The sequence below is a fragment of the Bactrocera neohumeralis genome, chromosome 6 (genome assembly GCF_024586455.1).
Source record: "Bactrocera neohumeralis isolate Rockhampton chromosome 6, APGP_CSIRO_Bneo_wtdbg2-racon-allhic-juicebox.fasta_v2, whole genome shotgun sequence".
In the NCBI taxonomy this organism is placed as follows: domain Eukaryota; kingdom Metazoa; phylum Arthropoda; class Insecta; order Diptera; family Tephritidae; genus Bactrocera; species Bactrocera neohumeralis.
The window spans coordinates 22,245,956-22,272,089 of NC_065923.1; the positions used below are offsets into that span (position 1 = coordinate 22,245,956).

Below are 26,134 nucleotides of genomic sequence, written 5' to 3' on the forward strand. Positions count from 1 at the left end.
CCGATGCTTTGAACCAAATTTTGTTCAACGATGAGGTGTGTAAACAAACAAAATATATCGGTGAGCAGATTATTTGGCGTTTTGGGCTGGTCGATTGGCCACCTAGATCGTGTGATATCACACCCTTATACTTTTTCCTGTGGGTATATGTCAAGTTGAAGGGATATACGGACAATTCCACATCAATTCAGTCCTTGGAGCAAAACATCATGCGTGTCATACGCCAGTTACCAGTCGAACTGCTCGAACGAGTAATCGAAAATTGGACAAAATGGATGGACTATTAGACACGTAGCCGCTGCCATGTTCCATCGAACGAAACAGACGGTGCAATATCTGGAAAACATAGCGGCTGGTTTAGGACTTTCCTTTTAAGCGATTACAGTTAGGTTTTAACGGGCTTGGCAATGTGTGGTCGAACGTTGTAATGCAGCAGTATCTTTTCTTGGAGTCTCTTCTAGTTTTGAGGCTATAAGAAACCCGAATTCCTTGCTTCTGAATCAGTCCCAGCGCATGTGTGTGGTTGCACTGAAATGTTTTCGCGGGTGACTCTCAATACTGTAGCAAGCTCAGCGAGCAACGTCTCCAATTCACCGACTTCGCAGGTTTTTGGCCTTCTTTCATGCTGGCGGACGTTAATATCGAAATCGCCGTCATTGAACCAATGAAATTTATCACGGCATGTTGTTTCACTTCGCGCAGCACCTCCGTTAACTTTTTGGAGTTCTCCATGTGCTTCAACCGCCGAGGGAAAGATCTAAGCCACAAAGGTTCAAGGATTTTTGCCATCGTTTCCACAGACTTGTGACAAGGTATATTACTTTGGTGGATAGGGCTAACCAGAAATCATATCGATTATCTTATAGTCGTGTATCAGGTGGAGGAACGGCTCTAAAGATCGTTTATAAAATAGTTACTGCAACTATATTAAGAAACCTTTTCAGAAGAAAGTTTGTGCATCTTTTCCGAAACCCCTCAGTTATGCTCTATTTCCAAATTTTCCTTACATGTTGAAATGGAATTAAGTTGTGTTGCGATTTTGCTTTATCTACTTCACTCCAGAGTATTTTTGTTGCCGTCGGTGGGGTGGCATTTCTTGAGCCGAAGGAACATGCTTCCAATGCTCAAGGCGTCTTCCCTAACCCTGAGTAAATAATGTCGTCTGCCTCCTTATTAATCAGAAGAATATAACTTCAGCCTCCATTTTGACTTCAAAATTTCGCATCTAGTCGTTATTCGCTAGTCGGCACCTTTGAATTCTGACGTTGTAGTAACCGCAGCGCATGTTCCGCGAGATATGATAATCTTCGCCTTAAGATAAGGGTTTTGACTTTGTCCGGTTCCATCAAATGATGGCATGGGTGCGTTTGGCTTTGAGTCCACCCTCAAGAAGAGGACTTCTAACATCTTTATCTCCACTATTTTCCACCCCTCCTACGACATCTGTCCCAGTGAGTTACTGAGGTCGATGAGCACCACTTGCTGCCGTTGCTGCTTTGGACGTAGTCGGTCTTTCTTCGGTGTGTTTGACGTTCCTACTACGTTCCTGCACCTTCTCATTTCGCGCGTGCCAGTCCTCTGTCGAACTCTGCCTCCTTTTAGCGATGTGCTTGTCTATGCGATTCGCAAACGCAAGATCCGAGGCACTGTACTAATTGCGTGTGGCGAAATGTGCCCGGTCGTTTTACACCTCCTCTTACTTTAGTTTGGAGTTGCACTCGAGTCGGTTACATATCCTGACCGCCGCATTGCATCGATTCGGTCAGCTACTTAACAGCTTTTTCTTCGTTAAAGCTCACAGTGAGTGCTGGGTCCGAGTCTTCATGGAGTGTGAAACCCGCTGTTGGGCTGGCTTAGCAATCGTACCACAATCACCACAAGCTGCTACCGTAGCAGATCGAACTTGTTTTCAATTCTACCACTTCATATGACTTATACCAGTTAATTGTTTAATGTGCCACCCTTCAACGATTTACGACTCATAGACAACTCTTATATATACAATATTATAATATATCTGTATTTCAATTGTGTAATAAAACAATTTAATTTAATTGCTGCAACCGCACTTTTCAATCATCTTCACAAGTTGGCAAACTTGCGGTCAAAACGGAGACACTCTTCAACAAACAAGGCTTGTCACTTAGCAAACCCTCACACACACACATACAAATACTAAAGCAATCACTCAAACCCCCTGTCTGACCACTCAACGCACTCAAAGTCGTCTAATTGTTTTCAAATGAGCAAATTGTCGAGTCCACCTTTTGCGCGCTTGCGGTTGCATTTCGGCTCGTGTCTGTTTTCCTTTCGGTCAACCGCAAAATTACGCACCCACACGAAGTGTACGAGTGTGTGTCTACGAATTTCTTCATTTGGAAACTTCATCAATGGGATAGATGTGTATTGAAAAGGGTGATAACCTAGAAGTAATTACAACAAAATTGCTCTAAGAAATGAGGAATAGTGTAATTCTTCAATTTTTCTTTTACACTCCTGCTTTACTGCAGCATAAAAGCGTTGTAATTGCAGTATTGTGGCTTGTAATTAAAATTAAACCAACCATTACTTGGGCGCAATTGCTTTCGAAGATCGTTTAGTAAGCTGAGTGCAACAAATGGACGTATGCAATTAGGATGAGTGAGGGTTTTTTTACTATTTTACTTGTTGTTATTGTATTTTTTCACAATTTTATTTGTTGTTATTGTTGTGGTTTTCAAATTTTCTTTTGTTGTTGTTGCAATTTTTGTATTTGTTGTTGTTGTAATTTTCACATTGTATTTGTTGTTGTACCTTTTGATATTTTATTTGTTGTTATTGTTGTAATTTTTCCATACTTTATTTGTTGTTGTTATTATGTTTCAACTTTGTGCTATTAAAGACGTTGTTGTTGTTGTTCGAAGCCATGCATATTCACCTGCTCGTGCGTTTGCGCTCACATGCAGCAACAGCAACAACCACTCATCGACGCAGCGCATGCATTCCAGCTGTCAACTGTGGCGCCGAACGTCCGTCCAATAATAAGAATTCAAGTAAATTGAAAGTCTAAGTCATCAAAATGCGATGCTATCATTAAATGGCAGCAAATCATAATTCATTTTTTTCTACACCAACACATGCATACATGCACATGCATAGGCGAGCAAACATATTTTCTAGCTAAACTATTGTGCCACCAGCGCCACACCAGCCAAATATTAATAGTTACACACATACATACTTACATGCATGCATATACATATTGGATATACACGGACACACACATATGCACATATATATCTGTACATCTAGGTATGATTATATAAGTTAGTTTGGCCTGCCTGCCGCCACTCCTTGTCGAATGTCCGTCCACACACCCGTCCATGCAGGCGTTAATAGAGTAGAGAGCCAGAATTTATGATAGAAGCTAATGCATGGCCCAGGCATGACCAGCGCTAGCAAAACCTACCAACACACACACACAGACACACACAAATACAACTAGTATATAGTGGTCGTAAAGGTAGCAAGGGCAAGCTGATAGTCAAGTTAGTTAGGATAAAAGCAGTAAAGATATGAGTCGTTGCACACACACACATGCAGCTGCATGTGTATTAATTATATAGACAAGTAATCGCATTCTTTTATTATTACTAGCGTCGTTGCTGTTGGTGTTGTTATGCAATGCACAGTAGGTAGCCAGCTTGGTAGTCAGTCTCCGGCAATTGCCACTTTATAACGCCAAGTGCCCGCAGCAACAGCACTAGCACCAGCAGCAACAACAATAGCAACAACAATAATGGGGTCTAGTCAGGCAAGGATGAGTTCCTTATGCAGTGTGGAATAATAGGAAAACACCTTTGGCACTCAATCAATTGGAATTCCTGCTCTGCATACAAACGCCGTTGGTGTGAGTGTCGGTGCACTTAAGCGATTGTATAGTAGGCTACTATGTGAGTGTGTGTAAGTGTTTGCTTACAAAAATGAGGCTCTAGTGGGGTGTACGGGGTTCTGGTGCCACTTTGTGGCATTCTATGGAAATTTTCATGGGGTTCAAGCCCAGCTTAGGTATTCTAAATTTGAAAATCACACAAAAGGTATCGAACTGGGAAGAATTCATACTTGGAAGAGTAGAAAAAATCGAATATCGATATCGAACTCGGAAGATGCTGTGCTTGAAGGAGTACAAAAAATCCGAAATAAAGTTCCGTTTTCATCCTTGGATCAAAAAATTCGCATCGCCCAGCGAAAAAGCTTGAATTCACTTCGTAACTTTAGCCTCTTGCTTAAAATCGCCTGTGGTGGCTTCTATCTTTCTTGGGAAATCTGTGTAAAATAAAGTAAAGCGAATGTTTCGACATGTCCTCCTTCGTTCTAAAATCGACGTGTGCAGAAAAAAATATCAAATAGTCTTTCGAAAGTTCCTTTAGTGGTCTTTCATTTCAGCTAATGAGGTTTTGGCTCGGCTTAAGCGCTTCTCGGCGATCTTAAAAGAAAGCTTGTGAACTCTATATCATACTTAGGAACTTAAGCACTTCTCGTGTTATAAGGAAAGTTTATGGAGTATTTTTCAAGTATAAGAACTCAAAATGTGAAAACGATAATCTTATATAATTGAAGTTGGAAGAAGTGGTACTTGAGAAAATAAACATAAATCCAAAACAGAGCTTCCTTGTATCCATCGAATACCTGGTTTGCCAAAAAAATTGCACTGTCTAGTCGGAGAAGCTCGAATTTATTGCGGAACTTAAGACTTGTACTTGTAATCTGAAAAGCACCTCTGAAGACTTCTTGTTGAATAGACAATTCTGGTTGAAGGATTTAGGTATAGGAGACTGATATTTCGAATTTCCCATCCTAATTTGTGCCAAAATCGGCTTTTATAGAACAAAAATCTAATATTCATTCAAGAAGTCTCTCACTTGTTTTTTCGTATGCAATAAAGTCATCTCACATTGCGTCCATCTCTATTATTTTAAAAGTACCTTCAGAAGGTATCAAAGCTAACTGAGAATAAACACTGTTGATATTAGCCTATAAAATGTGAAAAATCTCACTCGAAACTCGAACTCTACCACTCAAAATCTTTCCAGACAAACTTTTGACGACATTTAACTATTTTCGTAGAATTTCAAAAAGTCTGTGACCTCATTATAGAAGACATTCCAACGCATCATGACTCAAGCAGGTTAATGAGTCTTGGGACTTTAAAACAATCCTCATTCATTTCATTATATATTAAATTCTTCTTGGTAGTCTCTAACATATTCACAGATTTAAGAAAAAGTTGTAAGATCCAATAGAGGAATATATATATTTATATATAATCGATTACAAAAAATGAGTTGTATATCGAATTAAAAAAACTATGATCCATCATTTAGTTGAGTCACATATATTTTATATATTCCTATTCATAATCGATTACAAAATAATTGTATATCGAAATAAGGCATATGATCCATCATTTAGTTGAGATAATAACACTCACACTCAATAGCTAGAACAAATTTTGACAGTGCTGAAAGAGAGCAGAGAAAATCTGCTTATATTTTGAAGAGAAAATTTACAGATTTTAGTAACCAGACTTTTTAATGGTAGATTAGTAATCAGACCTGCTAGTGCTGAGGCTAGCTAAGTGACTTTGTAATTACCGAGATCGAAGCACATGATAGAGCAGAAAATTGGAGAATGCTCACGCTCTCACTGTTACCCCACTTGGTAAGTTTTGAGACTGTAGGAATGACTACAATAAGCAGGTCGCTTAGATCAAGGGTCTGCTGACTACAGGTATATTTTCCACTGTTAGCATAGACTCAAATTTGAATTTGTTGAGCGGTCAAACTTTTTTATGAAAATTTAAAAAAATGTGGCTGTATTTTTAGTAAGAAATTTTTAAAATTTTTTGACAGTTAAAAGAAGCCACGGTAAAAATGGTTGATTTACTTTTTTAAATAAAACAATCGTAATTTTTTAATTTCCACACTATAATTAAATTACTTTCTCAAGCTAACCCTCCAAACGCACCTCTACTCCATGCCACTGTCCTTTAGCATACACAAATTGACTGAGAGGCTTCGTCGCTCATGCAGCGGCGCATAAATATTGATATCCAGTTTGCTTTCAAATATGCTGTGATATATTTAGAATAACAAAAACCAACAACAACTGAAATGAAGAAAAAAACTAACTGCCGTCACTGGACAGGCGTCCGAAAAACACGTATCGTAAAATGTTGCTATGCCGCGCGGTGAACAGCATGAAAACCGGCAGCGCGCGGCGGTCACATCGATCACTATTGACAGCTTTCGAAGAAAATAATAGTGAAAAAAAATTAGAAAATCAGTTAAAATAAAATCAAGGTGCATGCACACAGACTTGTAATGGAAAATATTTTGTTAAAAGAAAATAGAAATATAAAAAAGTATAAGGGTATGTATTTTAATAAGCAATATGTGCTGCGACAGCGCGCACTTGTCCGATTGGCTGAGTGCCTGACTGGCCACTCAATCATTGTGCAACAACAATGCCAGCCACATGTCACATACAAACGCATGCAAATGCATTGGAATTGCAACAAAACACCGCGCAATGTGAGTTTGCAAATGTGACTTGCTGCAAACCAAGGCGCGCGCGCCAGCGGTGCCGCGCGGTTTTACACAATTTTTGGAACCTTGCGCGTCATTGCAATGCCAAATGCGTTTGGTTGGTTTTACATGCGTGTATGTGTGTGCATGTGTGTTAAAGCGCAAAGCGGACATTAAATGGATTTTGGCTCACAACAACTTGACATTTCGGTTGACAAGCGCGGCATGCAAAGCGACGCGATGGGACGCGTCCAATCACAAATTTCGCTCTGCGCATATGTCGCGCTGCGGATTTATTATATGTGAACAACGACGAAAAATTAATGCCAGCGTTGCATGACGCCGCAAACGGCTTTATGGTTTACCGACGGTTGGAGCGGCGCGCTACAAGTTTATTAGTATGTTGACGCAAATTAACAGCGACTCGCGCGCTTCCACTGTCAACGTGTGCCGCGCGGTGCGGCGCAACCAACCGTTGCTGCTAATCTTTGCTGTAGAGCAAGTTAAAAACCGTGCGCCATATAACACATGCCACACAAACAAACGACAAACAGCAACAGTCCACCGACAACACTGTAACGGCAATAGCAGCAACAACAACGATAGCAGCGAGCAATGTTTTAACGGCAAAAGCCAAATAATTTGTAAATGTCAAGAAATTTTGACAGTTTGTGGTGATGTTTTGCAAATTACGTTTGTAATTGCAGCGCCGAACAGTAAACAACGTAGCGCGAGTGGCGGACGACGGGCGGCGCGAGCGATCTGTTGAACGAGAGCGCGCGCGCGCGCGGTAAGCGCCTTAGTCGGTGATCGTGGCCGATCGCGTTCGTTGGCAAAATTTGAAATGAAGCGAAATGAAATATCAAAGGTGGAAAAATTCGCTTTTTGCATGCCGACAAGTGGTGCCACACAGCTGGCGCGCAACACCATAAGCGCACGTTGCACATTCACTCGCCAGCTTGTTTTTACTGCAACGAAATTACGCTAATCGAAATGACAAAGTGTATTTTGATCAAAGCGAAATTTGAAGACAACACGCACCATTGGCTGGCTGGCTGTTAGCTGCCTTGGGGGCCCCAATCGGCATAACGCGCGCACATATTGCATTAATTTGCGAGTGGCAAGGCAAAAAACACATTTTTTTTATTTTCGCTGAGTGTTTGGTGTGCTTTCGAAAAATCGAAAACGCTTGATATGACAGCTTTCGGAAATAGATTAGTGATCGATTGAAGTGGTTTTGTAATTTGACCTAAATTGTTCGCATAAGTGAGAATTTTGAAATAAAGTGTAGGTAATTTCATTCAAGTGGTTTTCAAACAATTTGGAAATGAGAAATTATTCGTGAGAGAGAAATTATTTCTGAAAGAAATGCCTAAACGCCCATTTGAAAAACGTTTCGAAATTCTCATAGGAAAAAATTGTCGTTGAAGGTAAGCCTCGTTTAAGAGAAAAGATTTCTGAATAAAACCTAAAGATCTCTTTGAAAAACGATTCGCTTTCCCCGTAATTCTCAAAGAAAAAAATCCATTGAAGATAACCCTCGTTTAATAAGAATGATTTCTGAGATAAATGCTTAAAGGCTCTTGGAAAACCAATATCCCTTTCCTGAAATTTTCAAATAAAAGATTCTTTGAGGATAATCCTCTTTGAAGAACAATGATTTTTGAAAAAAATGCCTAAAGATTTTGCAAATCAATTTCCCTTTCTTGAAAACTTCAGAGAAAAAAATCCTTTGAATATAAGCCTCATTTAAGATAAAGAAATTCTAAAAGAAATTCCTAAAGACCTCTTTGAAAAATGATTTCCCGGCATTCTCGAAGAAAAAAGTCCATTGCAGATAAGCCATAATTAATAATGTATATAGCATTAAGTGAAGAGATTTCCGAACGAAAACCTCTTTGAAAATCGATTTCCCTTTTCCGAAATTTTCAGAGGAAAAATTCTTTGAAGATAAGTCTGGTTTAAGAGGTATGATTTCTGATAAAAATACCTAAAGACGTCTTTGAAAATCGATTCGCTTTTCCCGGAATTCTCAGATAAAAAAATCTATTTAAGATAACCCTCGTTTAAAAGGAGTAATTTCTGAAAGAAATGCCTAAAGACCTCCTGGAAAACCGATTTAAATTTCTTGAAATTTTCAAAGAAATTAAACCTCAGCAATTATGCCTAAAGATCTCTTTGGAAATTGATTTCTCCTTTTCAGAACTTTCAGAGTCTAAAAACCATAAAAGATAAGTATCGGCAACGAAATGACTAGTTAATTGACAGGTTTTGGCAAAATAACCTTCAAAACTACACGCCCCAACATGAGCTCGTTCTTTGTAGCGGGAATAAAAGTAAGCACAGAGGAATTCAAACTGTTTGGTGGATTAAATTTAAAAATAACTGGAGTAAAATATAGAAGTATTGTGTCTGGGAACAAAATTTTGGTATAAATGATCAGCTTCTCTAGCATTTCATCAGGCAACTGAGGGCTTAGGGTGACTCTTTAATTCAGGCATTTTTGATTTTCTATGGATTGAATGTACCTTAAATAAAAAAGGGTACATTTCAGACATTCAACAATTTTATGTGGAGAGTCTAGTTCATTCACGATCAACAGCCATATCCCGTACCACATATGTATATCGGCAGTATAATGGGTTGGCGGTCTTATGTTTCATATAAGGAGTGTGGAAAAATATATATGTGACCTGGTCTACGAAAAGGGAAAAGGGAGCTAACGTGCGAAAACTAGTTTTCTGGGAAGCAGCTGTTAAAAATCTCATCTTCCATCCGAATCAACTAAGAAGTGAAAATTGATTTTTTGACACCTAAGCCCCCTTTCCGTAAACCAGGTCACATATGCATAATGTATATAATATATTCCCAAACTTATATCCTCAAGCTTCTATATTCTTATTCTAAACACTTTGATAATTAGAGTCTGATGCCTGATATATATAGCTGTCGAACTATGCTATAGTCGTTGCATCCAGCTCTTTGAAGTTCTGCTAAAAGATATCTTGCTTGACGCTCCTGTTTTGAATATCTTTACCATCTGAAGTCATCTTGATCCGCAACTAATGACTGATATTTGGTTGGTCCATTTTGTTTGCCTAGAAAATAATACCAATTTCTGACACTCTCAAAATTTTATTTTTTATTTGTTTAAGTTTTTTGAGTTCGAAATTTATGCTTGCTGAAGTGGTGTGAAGTCCAGCTAGTCGAATTCCAAGTTCAAAATAAAAGTGAATTGAAAAAGAAGCCGTTGAAGTGCGCGATGATGATATTGCTGTTTGTATTCTGAAAGACATAGCTACATATATTATAAAGAAAATAACAAACGAGGGCGGTCAAATAAGTCAGTGACATATTAACGATTGTGCCAATCATAAATTGGACGGAGTGCTCTTAAAGTTGAGGCCACTGACTCTGAATTTCGGTAGTAAATTTAAGTAATTTCGACTCGCTGTTGGCTCGTTGGCTCGTATGTATTTCCATGATTAGCTTCTTCATGATAGCAAACCTTACTGAAGAGAAAATTTAAAAGAGCGAGGAAAAATATGGCGTCGTTTGCTGTCCCCATAGGTCCACTTTTGTAGCGTCCCTACTAAAAATCCCTTTAGTGTCTTTGTTTTTGTTTGCTTTCGATAAACTTTTATCTGATCTGCTCCTCGGTCGAAATATAACCAAACACTTCTTCAAGTTTCGAAGATGCCGTCAGCCTTATTTTATCTCCTTTATTAAAAAAAAAAATTAACAGCGATACCTTATTGACCAGTATACATAAAGAATAGTCTTTTTCAGACTAAAAGTTCTAGAACAAAGTCATTATTTCGACTGCTTCTTGGACCCTAAGCCACCTTATGGATTCTTGTTGTGCGATCAGGCATTTACACTGAATCTAAATCACTCGGCGAAGCCATAACCTATCGATTTTATTGCGTAGAGCCGGTTTTGTTAAAAATCTCAGTCTTTTGTATCGGCCAAAACTTTGGAACAAGACAAACAAACAAGAAGATTTTGCTTTAGGGTCAACACAAAGCTAAACTTGCGATCTCCACACCTTATTTCACAGTTATCAGCTGATTAATTGACGTCAATACCCTTGAATTTAACCTTAGAATGAGGTTAATACGAAAAATCGCCGACTTATCCAGCAACTCTTGTCTCTAAGTAAGATTTTGTACTGGACGCCAACCGGTGGTGCACTTGCAAACAATCGGTTTAAGTGATCAGCTAGTAGCACTAGCTGAGAAAGTGTGAAATGGCTTTTGCGGCGGCCCAGCACACACACACACGCAAACATATCTTGGTATATCTTCAGGTGGTGTGTGGCTCTAAGCGGCGGCACGCATTATACGCGGCGCGTACAAAACAACTTCAAAGTGATAAAAGCCGCCAAAAGTCAAGTAATACCAGCAGAATGCCAGGCGACACACACGCTCATACACACATACATATATGTATATATAAAGAATGATATGTCTGTGTGAAGGCAAAAAGCCTAATTGTCTTTCAAAACGCAATCAAAGCCACAACCGCAGCTAAGCCGCAATCTGTGCTGAGACCAAAGGAATGGAAAAAAACAACAAGAATAACAAAAAACGCAAGTAAATAATAATATTAGAACCTGTCATGCCAATGGCCAACAATAACTACAATAACAACCATGTAAAGAATATGACAATGGCGATGACGTTGAGGTTGGCGAACGACGCTGATGTGCCGGACAGCATTGATTGTGATAGAATTTTTACGATAAATAAAAGACGCGGTCTGCCAAAGATGAAGAAGAAGAAGAAAATGAAAATAAAATGAAAAAAAACAACAAAAAAGTTAGAAAGGCAAACACTTGAAAGGCATTTGAATTGAAGGTGCGTGGACTCAGCGCCGAAAGAGCAAGCGGCGCTGACTTCGGCGAAAATAAAAAGCAAAAATCAACTACAACAACAACAGAAGCCTGCGAGTGACCGCGCGCTCACTTGTGCCAAAAGGGTGAACTAATGACAGTTTAATTTACTTCTTATCGAAATTAATTCTTCTGCCGCGTCATCTATTTTGTTTGGTGCGACACAAAAACAAAAACAACAATCGACAACAACAATAATAAAAGCCATCACAGGCCACTAAGCACATGTAAAGCTGTTAGTTGAGAATACAATTAGATATGAAGAGACCACGCAACCGACCGCCGCACAAAGTTCTCCAAAGACACAATGCCGCTGTAGAAATGTCATCTTCGTTGGCTATCTGCGCGGACAGACGCAAAGCGTCAAGGTATTTCAACTCAATTACGACGCGCATATTTACCTGAAGCCGCACTGTTACGCGGAACAATGAAATGACAAGACTTCTTCTATACATATACAGTTGTGTGGAAAGTTGCCTTTATACCCATGAAATATGTTGCAAGGAAGGTATTTTGGTTTTGTGCAGCTAAAAGCGCTTTCTGAAGTCGCAATTAATTTGTAGAAAAGAGTTTATATAACAATGTGTACAGAATGATGAAATAAACTTACAAAGTTATGAAATTTTCTCTCAGAAACTTCGTGTTCATGCTCACAGGAGGTTAAAGTTGGCTCTCTCAATTCTCATTGTCTCAAAATTCATATTTTTTCATATATATATAAAATATCCACTTTTTTTAAACTCGAGTTTATTGACAATAAACCCTAGTCATAAACTCGGAGTTTAACGTTCATAAAATTTTTTTTGACGCGTTTTTCACATATTTTGTTGTTTTTAATATTAAATGTAAACTCTTCTTAAACACTTCTATAATTTTGGAGTTTATGGTAAAGCAATCTCGGAATTTACCGTAAAACTCGGTTTTTATAGTATAATGTTGTTGTTCTTTTAACGCTCCTTGCACTTATATTTTGGTATTTATACCAATTCTGCTCTAACTCTTCTTCTTATTTTTCTTCTTCTACTTATTTTTTGGAGTTTATGAAAACCCATTCTTGGTTTAAAAACAATAGCACTGCGGTTGACGAAACTGACCATTGTAAATTTGTTAACGGTTTAAACTTTTCTGTTTTGTAAAAACTCGAGTTTATTAACAATAAACCCTACTTCTAAACTCCATGTTTACCGTATAAAAATGTTCCTTTTACTCTCTTTTAGCCTATATTTTGGTATTTTTGAAAACTTTCTTCGTAACTCTCATTAAACACCTCTTATATTTTGGAGTTAATGAAAACACAACCTTGATTTTTAGAAAGCATACTTGATGACATTTGTCGGTATTATTTAAAGTTTAAATTTCACGGTTTCTTAAAAACTCGAGTTTATTGGCAATAAACTCAACTCATAAACACGGAGTTTACCATAAAAAAATGTTCTTTTTACTCTATTTTGGCCCATATTTTCGTAGTTTTCAAAAATTTTTTTGTAACTCTCATTAAACACTTCTGTTTTTCTTAGTTTATGGAAACACAGCCCTAAGATTCTTAAACACGAAAGCTTAAACTCGAGTTTATGCCACTTAAACTATTTTATTCAACTATTGACAGGACTTTAGTATACCAGTTACTTAACTGAGCAGCTTTAGTGAGGCTTCGATGAAATTATAGCGGCTCGTAATTAGTTAAACTTTGAAAGAGACTAGATTTTATTTAACGACTTAGTTCTCAAAGATAATTCATCGACCCCAAAGCTTGTGTTTACATAAGTTATCTGCAACTTACATAGTCCCGCTTATATCTTTAGCTAAGTCTATAACAATGGCTTGATGGCAAGGACTCTGAAAGACATTCAGAAACATAAAAATTGGACCACAATTTCAAAATAACCTTTCCTAATCGCGCGCTCGCTACTTCGCTTCAACTTGAGGCGCCCTTTGTCATTCACGTTTAAACTTTTAAGTCTCTACCAAACCTCGCGCAGAGTTGACCAACTACTCTTTTGTAGAGACAAACTTTGGTGGCACGTTAACAACATGTCAGCATTGTAGAAACACGTTTCACATTCTTCTAATGCTAATCGCCTTCACCCGCAGAAGAGAACACGAAAAAAAACAATGAAACATCCTGCTGCCACAAATGCCAAGAGTACGGCAAGCTGGCGAACAGGTGCAAATGCAACGCGTTGCGACGCTATGTTATGCAAGCTGTAAGGAGTCCATTGTCTGCACAAGACACTTGCAAACAGTGTAAGGAACGCGAAGCCTTGCCGACTTAATAAGTGGAAGTTAGTAATTGTCTAGAATTGTCGTTGTGGGGACAAGCAAGAGTGCAGGCGCGCAGCCGCACCACTCGACGCGACTCATGACATTCGCTTAGCATTTTTATTGCGCCGCTCATTTGTGTACGTTGTGTCATTCGTAGAAATAGAGTTGTAGTTGAACGCCTAGACGTGAGTGCTGGCATAGAAATACACCCCTCGTCCTAGCGCTCTACCGCTATGCACTGCTATGTCTTCTTTGCTTGTACGGCTTATGTGCGCGGAGTCCTTTGCTGCCGCTGTCGCCGCTTAGATACCGCTGCTGATCACTTGGTGCCGATAATGCGTGCACTCTGGCATTCTGGCGCTTTGGCCTCTATCACCTTTTGCCACTCAAACACACACAGAGGCGCGCGCGCTCACGCACACTGCACCGCGCTGGCGGCGGCGCGCCTTCGCCAGTCATCCGATTCAAATAATTTTCGTGTTTTATGTGTATTATATACGCATTTGAATATTAACAATATAATATGCATGTTTATGAGCGCATAGCAAGTCGCGGACGCATGGCAAACGCAGCACAGCACAACGGTTAGATCGTCGTTAAATTGCGTACCCACACCTCTAAGCAGCAAAAACGCCAAAAAAACAAAGAAAAATTTGAATGAAAAAAATATTATAGAAAATAGACAAGTACGGCTGAAAACACACAAACCCAGCCCCGATTATCAGTCGGGTCGGACCACGTACTCAGGCGGCGCGGCAGGCAGGCCGTCTGTTAGTCGCTTAGTTTCCTGTTCGTTTGCCAACAATTTATGTCAAATAATTTTTTCATGTTCAACTATTTAACTGCGCCCATTTGCGGCGCTCGACGGTTACGAGCGAAAAAAAAAAAAAACAAAATGCAACAAAAAACGCTTACCGCGTCTTGATTCAGCTCTTGTACGCACATATTAATATGTTTGGCTCTTTGCTGGCGCAGCAGATGTAAATTTTTTCATAATTATGCAGTTTACAAGCGAATGGCCATTAGGTCTGAAAATTGCTGTCAAAAATGCTTGTTTAACAGACGTTCTGCTTTTTTATCGAACTATGTAAATTTTAGTTGTTACACGGAAGCATTTAACGAACTCGAAATACCTATGAGTGGGAAAGCAGCGAGTAGGAGGACATATGTACATTCAGCGAACATATGGATATATTTATATGTATGAAATTTCATCTCGAAGCTCTAGTTCCGGAACTAGTTTTGCTGTAATGCAAAGTGGTTCATTGCTACAAATCATTTATTACCATTTCTTATAAAAACAAAACGATTTCAACTCTACATAGTCATAATAAGTATAAAGTTTACTTTTTTACAGTTCCGGATTAGTGCCAAAACAGACAGGAAATCTTTGCAGAGTCGTTTTAAAATACCTTTTTTTTAAGAAATTAGATACCCTTACCTTACATTTCTTATATTTTGTCTGATCACCTCAATTAATATTGTTTTTAGAGTCGAGAAAAAATCACTAGATAGTCAACCAGATACACCAGATTGTGAAACCTGGTTTTCATATGCAGTCAACTGCACTGAAAAGTTCCTCTAACACTGAACTCGTTCATAATCAAGAAACACTAAACTCGTGTTTATGATATAGAAACATGTTTCAAGCAAATTGTCAATATGTACGTAAGTGATTGGAATCGTTTCAAAAGTGTCTACTATACATACTATAATTGGAACTTGAAACAGAAACTTTCAAGTTCTGGTTCTGTTTCTGTGAGATCATCGAGTCATATTATGTTAAACTCGAGTTTACGGCGTTTAAACATTTTTAAAGCATATTGTCTATAAGTGATGGAATAGCTTCAACATTATCTACTATACTACATACTACACATATCATAAACTTGAAGGTTTCTGTTTCTGTTTCTGTGCGTTCATCGAATCATATTATGTTGAAAATTCAATAAGACTTCATCTGATTTTCCATTTTAGTTATTATATTCTAAGAAATCCCAATTAATAGCATAATTTAATTGACAAAAAGAAGCAAGAGAGACCAAAAAACACTAAATAATTTCTTTGCATTTATATCACCGCAAATTCTGACTAGGTTGCGCTGAAACTATATATTTGAGACCAGTGAGTTAGACTACCATGCACTGGTACGGATTTGGAAAAATGCTTCTGGTAGTTTTGTCTTTATACTTCTAATCAAACTCAGTTCATTTCTAGAATTTTTGTACTCAAGTGGACGGCTAATTTACGTCCACTTCTCAACAAAAAATATATTAAGTTTGAGTCCTTTGCTTAAGACCGCCTACTTCTAAGTGGTTAAATGAAGAGAATAAGAAAAAATTAATAAGAAAATCTTACTTCTGTCAACTTTTCATTTCCAGCAGAATAGAATATATGTACATATTTTCTAACGATTTATTTTTTATAAGCAGAAGTTTGGATTTTAGTGACAGAAACCAGTCCCCCAAGTATTTTCCATGAATATGCTCTGTCAGGAAATTATTATAATTTTTTTCGTTCATATATTGAGTAACAAAGATTTGTATACATATTTATGTTAACTTAAATATAGGGTACTGTATAACTACTCAAAATTGGTTCTACCAGATCTTAGTCGGTCTAAGAACACTTGGAACCTTTGGCTTGCAAACTCAAAAAGAACTTCTGAAGGTGACATGGACATACTAGCAAAGCCAAGAGAACCCTTATTGAAGGTATGAGAAAGAATTTAATTTGCTAAAAAGTAAAATTAACACCATATTTATTTTTATGTGCTCGTACATGTTATTTTGGTCCAATCTGAAAGATTTTATCATCAGCTTTTTATGTCAGAAACACACTAGGAGGCGACGAGTACGCTTTAAGGAGACCAGACTCTTTGATTTCTTTTTCAAGTCTCTTTGTTTTAAGCTTACTAAAGTAGGTATTTGAACTCTGGACCTACATCATAGTAGTCATGCGATCAATTACAGTTAGATTTCTGTTGTTTTTTTACAGTGGAAACAACAAAAATTTAATGAAAATTAATTTATTTTTTATTCTTTTGCCAAATCATTACTTTGGTCCGTATCTAAACCGCACAGCGAGCTTTAAATTCATGCCTTTGACTTAAAATTTTAATGCTAAACGATCGTGTTAAATGAGACGATTGATTCCGCTTAAATTTTGCAGCTGCAAAACGGTCTGGTGCTTTGTTTTGGCGCTCGCAAGAATGATTGTCAAAAAGGAACAAAAGGGTCATTGAATTTGATATTTGTTTGTGGTCATAATTTATACACACATATGTACATATGTATACTATAAGTGTATGTATGTACGTACATATGTTTATGTGTGTGTGTATTGTTTGATTATTTAAAGCTTTTCGAAGAATTTCAACATTTTATGCAAAACGTGTTGAGAAATGTTTAATAAAATTTGTCAGACGGCGTGAAAGGGCATAGACTTAAGGACATACATACATAATACATATGTGGTATACATACAAACAAACCTAAATATAGTGTTCATTTAGTCACGTTTGTATTTGTGTAGAAAAGTATATGTATGGAGTCTTGCATACAAAGAATTTCATATTCATAGCTTAATATTCGTGTTATATTTATATTTTTAATTATTGAAATATATCTTTGTAACTTTCATTAAATAACCTAAATTAACTTAAATTTTTGATTTTTTTTAATTTTTATAATTTTCGTTAATTTTTTTTCTAATTTTCTTCAACTTTTTTTCCATTTTTTTAATTTTTTTTTTAATTATTTATTTAATTTAGTATTGTGTACATTTTTTTATTCAGTTTTTTTTAATTTTTTTAATTGTTTAAATTATTTTGCTTAATTTAATTGATTTTGTTTTTAATTTTCTTTAATTTTTTTTATTAATATTTATTATTTTTAATTATGTTAATTTTTTTTATAACTTTAATTTTTATTTTCTGTTTAAACTTTCTAAATTTTTCTTATTCTTTTAAAATTCTTTTTATTTAATTTTTTTTTTTAATTTTTACTTAAATTTTTAATTTTGTTTCGATTTCTGTAATATATATTTTATAATTTTTCAAATTTTCTATCAATTCAATTTATTTATCATTATGGTTTGGTATTTTTTTCTAAAAAATTAGTATAATTAAATGTGTTTTTAAGTTATTTTCATTAAATTTGATTTTTTAATAATTATTTTATAATTTTTTGTTATTTTGTATTACTTCTTTTTAATTTCATTAAATTTATTTATTATTATTTTTTTGTAAAAATTTTAATTTTCTTATTAATTATAATTAAATTTAATTATGGTTAATTATAATTTTTTTACATTTTTTTTTTAATTCTCCTGGAATTCTTTTTTGTTTTTTTATATTCTTTCAAGTTTTTTTTCATTAATTTAATTATTTTTTGCATAAATTATTATCTCTTTATTATTTGCGATGTGATAATTTTTTTAATTGAATTATTTAATTTTTTAATATATTTTATTTATTTTTATTAATTTTGTTTTCAATTTCTTTAATTTTTTTAAATTTTAGTTTTTTTTTTAATATTTTTTTCTTTTCCTAAATTTTTTAAAATTTATTTATAATTTTTTTTTGTACTTAATTTTAGTTTTCTTCTAATTTGTGTTAATACAATTATTTAATTTTTTAATTTTATTTTTCCTTTAACTTTTTTTTGTTTCCAACGAATTCGTGGAGAATTTTAAAATTCGTGTCGCGCGCACAAAGCCACAGATAAATAAAAAATTATTTATATACTACATATAGTAAATATACTTATGTATATGGAAAAAATACTTAAATATATGTATATGTGTGTGTTTATAGATATTTATGCAAATGGCATACCAATATAAAAGCTCATCAATTTTGCATAAAGCCGAGCACGTGTTAATCTGCGCCTCATAGCGGAACGTGAAATGCCACTAAAATAACAGCAAAAGGTGAACTAACGTCAATTTTTTTATGTACGCCAATAAAATATAATTTCGTGGCCAGTTGGCAACTGTTGGAATGCGCTAAAATTTATGCAAGCAAACGCTGACACACACACACATATATATGCATAATACAAATAAGCAACTTGAATTGCAAACTGCAAACTTTGATGACGTTTTTGGTCTTCGCTTTGCTTGACGTTCGCTGCACTTATGTTATGCGCCGCTATGCCGCTGCCAATATTGGTATTTATTTATAACTGTACAGTGCATAAATATTTTAACATATTTGCATAGAAATTTATTTCTTTGTTTTTGTTAGTTTTTTTGTTGTGTTTTTTAGTACCAACCGCCAATTTAGCCGGATGATTGAAAGCTTCTACGAATATGCCGTCTAATTTCTGCTGTCTTCTGGCAAATCTATTAAATTTACTCACTGAAAATCTTACAAAATATACTTTATGTATGCACATATACATACACACACAAACATGCATATCTTTACATACACACACATACAAATATACGTATTTTTTATGCATATCTGCCAGTGATCCGGCCATTTGCATGCCTCTCCGTGTCCGCTTGGGACACTTTTGTTCAATTTCCCTGACATTTACGAGTCATAAATTACTTTAATTGCTTGTACACGCTAATGAACACATTATTTTTAATACTATGTACTCAAAATCTATTTGTATTTTGGTCTTTTATTGCAGACTTCAAAAACGAAACGCTCATTTGTCCGCCGTGCAGTAGGTGATAAAGTTATAGGAGGTAAGTGCCTAATTACTATTTTGTACAACGGGCCATTGACTGTACCTTTAATTTTGACTACAGGAAAATTGATTTCATTTGAGAAAATTCGTCGTAATATCTTTTTAATGATCGGACATTAAAAGTGTGTTTCATTTTTAAAGTTTTTGTCATAAAAAAATATTTTGGAAGAAAGTTGCTTTTATTAGCGGGAGAATGTCAAAATAGTTTATTATTTATGTTTAGCTTTTAGCCATTCGGCTATAAATCATAAGTCTTTAAGGCCTATTTATTAGTTCTGGTATTTTTAGTGCTTTGTCTGCTGGTAGCTTTTTCTTTCTTATTTCGCCAATATAGTAGCAACAGTTTTCAGAAGATATAGAAGAACAGATTTAGTAAAGACAGATAATATGAAAAAATTTAATTAAAAACTGTGCTAAGATTAATTTGTTTACATGTGCAGATTATCCGTTCACACGGATAAAATTCCGATAATACGCATAAATGCTATAATTCGATTTATGTCTATCAGAAAGTATATAAATTAGTTTTTCGGGTTATATTTTTTATCCGGCTATTGGAAAATAAGAAAATTAATTTTTCGGATAAACAACAATTTACAACATTAATAAAAAATATCAGAAAATGATAAAATTAATTATCCAGATAAACGTATTTTACCAAAATACCGAATTTCATGATATGAATTATAACGTAATACTAATTTATATATAGTCCAGTCATTTAAGCTTAAATTAGGTAAGAATCTCGGAATTCGAATTCCGAGGTGAACTTACTATAACGACTGGACTATAGTCAAAATGAAGGAAAAGTATCAGAATTTGATAAAATTTACTAGCCGGATAAGCGTATATTTTCAAAATACCTGAACTTTACGGCAGAAATGTAACAGATAACTGAATATTAACAACCGAATATTAACCTGAATGCTAAAAATAAGTAGTTCTTTAGCAAGACTGCTTCCCCAGCTGATCAAATTTGACTCGGATTGACGAAAAAAGCTATAGGCTCCTATGCCGATTAAGCCAATATTCCATACACTTGTTATAAGCCTCGGCTGAGATGGTCTTCAGTACTTTTAACGAATTTTGGTTTTTCCGGTTTCGGCTCATTTATGGAGCGTCATTCTCGGCAACTCAAGATGCGTTCGCTGAATGTCGGTCATCGGGCGGTTGCCAGATATCTCTTTTGTGACCTCCACTCTTAACTGCTTTTCCTTTGTATATATTTCTAATCAACGATCTTTAAATATCAAGAAAAAGTCTCAGAACTCTTATAGTTTACAGTCCAAAAATAATTGAAAAGAAATTTCTTTGAATATTTAGCAACATATTGGGCAATATACTCTGCGCCAACCGAATTGTGCTTCAAAGCAGCGCGATGGGTGAAACAACTGGCCACACTTCATTAAAAAGTCATAAAAGTTTTAACTAAAATCAGAGCTAAATAAAGCGAACCAGCTTTTAAGCGCCAAAATTATGTAGCAATATCCACCAAATTTTCATAATCCACTAGAAATGCGTAATTTTGACCAATAAAAACGTGAACACACCAACACATGCATTTTGGATTTACGCTCATTCTCAACAAACAAAATAATTAAAATTCAAAATTCGCCGTTATTCAAAGTTCAGGTTTCTTTGACATCACATGCTTGTTATGTATTTATCAAACTACTTTTTTGGCAATAATAATTAAAATTCTGTGAGTCGAAGACATTTAAAAGGAGCTGAGATTCGTATCGGTGCTTAGAACGCGCATACATATCTACATATATGTGTACACACATATGTGTGTGTATGATGCGAATATATTGTTGTAGATAAAAACGGCGAATTGAAATTGAACAAAGAAAGCTAATTAAAATGATTTATAAGCACTTAATTTATCGAACGCGCAGACTTGACAATAAAAAGCAACAATAACAACAACGAAAGCTTGAACCGATAGACATTAGCATGACAGCATAGAATTCATGGCTTCGCTGACAATTTGTTAGATATGCAGTTTTTTCCACGCTTCCCATACCACAACACACCTGCGTAAGCAATTATGTGTGTATATGTGTGTGTTAGTAGGCAGACATACCTAGTTTGGATGTTAACTGAAGATTTATAGACATCACAAGTAATAAAATGTCATTGAAAATTTCAGGAAGAAACTTGTTTAAAAACCAAATATAGACGTAGGTAGTATCCGAGGCGATTAAAATTCAAATGAGTTTTTTTAAAATACTTCGAAAATGGAGAGTTAATAATCCGGCGGTATATTTGGAGTTGACGAAGTTTTTTTTTTAATTTAAATAAAAAAGCATTTTAAGTTGAGCGGTGTTAAAAAGTTTCAGAAACTCAACGTTAAGCTGAAATTTGTTTAACTCTCTAAACTTGCAGCTAAAACATTTTACATGGAACTAATTTTTTCGGAGAAAACTTAAATTTGAGCAATTCCAATCGGTTCTTTAAAAATTAATTTTGGTAAATATCCGCAAAAATCTAATAAAAATTATTTAAAACTAACTTTAGATCCATTAAGTCACATTTACGCATTATCCGTGCATATGGATAAAATCCGGATAATTTGGATGACCATTTTAATGCGTTGTAACAATATCAGAGAGTACTTCAATTAGGTTTTTGGATAATATTAGTATATCCGGATTTCGGAAAATAATAAAATGACTTTTTTGTGTTTAACAAAACTAAAAAAAAAGCTATAACAGTAAATAAAAATCAAACTCCGACATATTTACGCGTTATCCGTTCGCACGGATAAAATCCGGATAATTTGGATAATCGTTTTAATACGATATAACCATATCAGTAGTATTTAAATCAGATTTTTGAATAATGCTAATTTATCCGGACATCGGGAAATAACAAAATGAGCTTCCTGATAAAAAAATTTAAGAAAATTAAAAAATTGTCAGTAAATAATAAAACTTATTTTGTGGATAAATGTGTGTACAAATCACGCCATAAATTCATGGAATAAATTATGTGGCTAACCGAACACTAACAATTGTCGGAAATTATGATGTTTTCAGTAAAAAATTATCACATTTTTGTCTTCAAAAGAATTATGGTTCTATTCGCTTGTCGATGAGGGTATCTCCCTCGCCATGCTAATAGCATGCTCTGTGATTAATCTGCATTACCGTTAAGTCTTTACACATGTTTTTAATACAATGCGATATATATGTATGTATATGTATATTCTTTTTTTTCTGAAAGTTAGTAGACGTTTTCGAAAGACATAAATCTTGTCCCAGCTTTTAAGTCAGTTGAACAGCAAGCGATAATGGTTATATAAATGAGCCATTTTGCTGTTACCAACGGCAGTTGAGAATTAATAAGTGGGGAAGTTTTTTTATTGTTTTTTTTTTGATAATTTGTATAACAAATAAGGCAATAAATAAAATTGTATTGTCCATAAAATAAAATAAAAAAATTATTTGAATAATTTAAAAATCCCATTACTAAAATATTATATAATACAATTTTTTGGATAAATAAAATATTGAGAATATTTATCTTGATAATAAAACTCGCTTAAAAAATAAAAAAAAAAATTAAGATATTAAAAAAAATCAACAAAATCGTTAAGTGATTTTAACAAGAAATATTTTGAAAGAAAAGTCGGCGCAGCATTAACAACCAATATTGATATTATAAAAAAACTTGTAGAAATTCGCAAATTCTCTTTGTTACTCCTAAGTGTCGAATAAAATAAGGGGAAACAATTAGAGATCTGGCAACGACCTTCTAAAAAAAATTCAATAATAAGAATTCTTATATTTTTAATTTGATAAGTACTGGAAAGTCTTCAGAAAAATATGCAGAGAAGTTGCCAGACCTCGAATTTAATAACGAAAAAATTTATCGGTCTGGCAACACTCCTCTAAAAAATTTTCAGTAATAAGAATTCTTAAATTTTTAACTTGATACTAATTTAAAACCCGTTAAAATAAAAAATCGCTAATCGCCACTTGTTAACATTTTTATAAAAGTGGTGACAACTCGCCTCGAAATCTATTTTTAACTATCAACTCTACAAACAAAAAACGATATATTTGCTTAGCACCAGAATTGCAGATTTGCCTTGAAAGGCTTGGCTTTCTAATAGTAGGAATTTTTAATTTTTTCAAATTAAAACTAACTTGAATTTTTTCAAAATGCCTAAAATTACTAAGACGTGTTCTTCTCAAAATTTTTATAAAATGGTGACAACTCGCCTCGAAAATTATTTCCAGCTTCAGCTTTTCTAGATTTTATTTATTTACGTTTGGTGTGGTTAAAATTTATAGATAGTGTTGCCACCTATTATAAATATTTTTTATAAAACAGGTGGCAACTCGCTTTTAACTGTCACTGTCAACTTTTTAGACTTCCCTATTTGGATCCAGAGGTATTTGTGGTGTTTTTTCCTTGAAAATTATTTTTAGGAGAAAATGTAAACAATAAACATTATTTTTGTTTGGCTCCAGAATTACAGATCATCCAAGACTTAAAAAAAATTCCAACAGTAATCTTTTTGGATTTTTTTTTAAATTGAAACTAATTTGAAATTTTCCAAAATGTCTAAAACTTGTAAGAAGTTTGCCACCTGTTCTCAAAAATTGTATAAAAGGGTGGCAACTCGCCTCGAAAATTATTTTCAGCTTTCAGCTTTTCTAGACTACATTTATTTACGTTTAGTGTTCTTTAAATAGTGTTGCCACCTATTCTTAATATTTTTATAAAATTTTGAATATTCGCAAAAAAACTATAGTGTTTAGAAAAAATACTAAAAAAAATTATTAAAAATTATTTTTGCATTTTTTAATATTTATAATATTTATTTAAATACTGTAAGCAACCTTTTATTGACTTCAAAGACTGCAGGTATTATTTTAGTATCTCATTTCAGCGTTCGACTACCGTTTACGGTAAACACCAGTAGCGTCAATAGAAATCTCCACTTCAATTCATCACAAACACACACACATCTAAACACAAACGTACTCATATTTGCATATGTCAAAGTGGTCATGCCACGACTTAGCCCCGACTGCTAACGTCATTACTCATTTAAACGCTTAGCTGCACACGTGTATATACTTACATACATATATGTGAGTATGTGTGATTGCAAATATGGACACCGCTCTAAGCCGTCCATCACGTACCGTTTTACGCAGCAAACAGTAGCCAGTGCAAATATTTGAGCAAAACATTCAGGGTACTCCATGTAAAATGCGATATGTTTGGTCAACATGACCAACACACGCACACACATACACTCACATATCCAAAAGTAGACAAACAAAAACAAATTTCTGAAGGACCGAAGGTGCTGGCCGGAAGAAACGACGTGTAAAACCTTCGATAGCAAAGCAAATTATGAAATGAAGTTTCAGTAATTTTCGCTGTCGCTTTACCACGCCATTGTCATCCAAACACATACATACACATGAGGGGGTATATATGTGTGTGTGTTGGCTTCGCAAGCTGCTTACGGTATTGTTGACGCGATTTTCAAATGTCAAATATTTTTCTTTCGTTGGAGAAATTTTCTATTAAATATTTATTCAATAAGTGCATGGCTGAGCTGGCCTGGGTCCAAGGTACGGTGCGTTGTTGCCGCTGTCATTGGTGTTACGCCAAAACTATAAAACTATTGTGCGCCCTTACAAAAACAAAGGTACTGAATATAATTGTTTGTATGTGTGTGTCTAGAGAAAATATGCTGTCTTCACGTCTTAGCCGGTACCGTTACATGCTTTGGCTGTATTGGCGCGCTTCTATTTGTGCAGTTGAGTGCTTGGCTTTGGCATATTGACTTTCCTTACAAGTTTGTCCAACATATGGCCGTCAGCCATTTGTGTACTTTGGCCACAGCACGCTTGGCATATGAGTATCTACACGCATATGTATTTACATGTGTATGTGTCTGGATAGATATTGCTATTGGCTTATGATATAAAAATGCCTATAAGTATATAATATATAAGGTTTGTGTGTATGGAATTAGACAGATTTTTGTATAAATATAGAATCAAACTTTACAAAAAGAGGTATGAGGAGCTTTGAAAAAACGAAGTTCAGTACTTCCATTATCAACATAAGAGAGGTTTAAAGCTCATAATTATGTTTTAACTACAGTTTGGGTAAGAGGGTGCACTACCAAAGTATCTAGAGTAGTTGAAGACATTATTATTGTTTTTTGATCATAAAACTGCTTCGAGATGAACTTCTTTTCAAAATTACAGGCTGATCTTTTCCAGAGTATTCGTATTTATATCACCACCTGTATCTCCATCTCTATCTCTATCCCTATATTTATCTTTACCTCTTTCTCAATCTTCATCTCTGTCTCTAACTCCACCTATATCTCTATCTAATCTATATCTGTATTTACATTATAATGTCCATCAGGGCTTGGATTGTATCGACGAGATATTTTAGGGACATATGGATGGGATATGGAAATATTAACTAAACTACGCAATATTGGGAATTCCACATGATCAAAATGCTATTTCTATCTTCATCTCCATCTCTACCTCTACCTCTACCTCTACCTCCTCTACCTCTACCTCTACCTCTACCTCTACTCTCTACCTCTATCTCTATCTCACTCAATATCTATACCTATATTTTGATCTCTATCATCATGTCCATCAAGGCTTGTATTTGGTATGGATCGACGAGATAAATTTTAGACACATATG

The 26,134-nt window shown here is 35.0% G+C and overlaps 1 long non-coding RNA gene across 2 annotated transcripts in view; it reads left to right on the forward strand.

Moving 5' to 3' along the window:
• The window catches only part of LOC126761698 (uncharacterized), a 166,723-nt gene that overhangs the window by 41,523 nt on the left and 99,066 nt on the right, over positions 1-26,134 (forward strand). For both annotated transcript variants that reach the window (XR_007667389.1, XR_007667390.1), the window contains exon 3: positions 19,368-19,425. This is a non-coding gene — a long non-coding RNA (uncharacterized LOC126761698). The remainder of the gene's footprint in view (positions 1-19,367; positions 19,426-26,134) is intronic.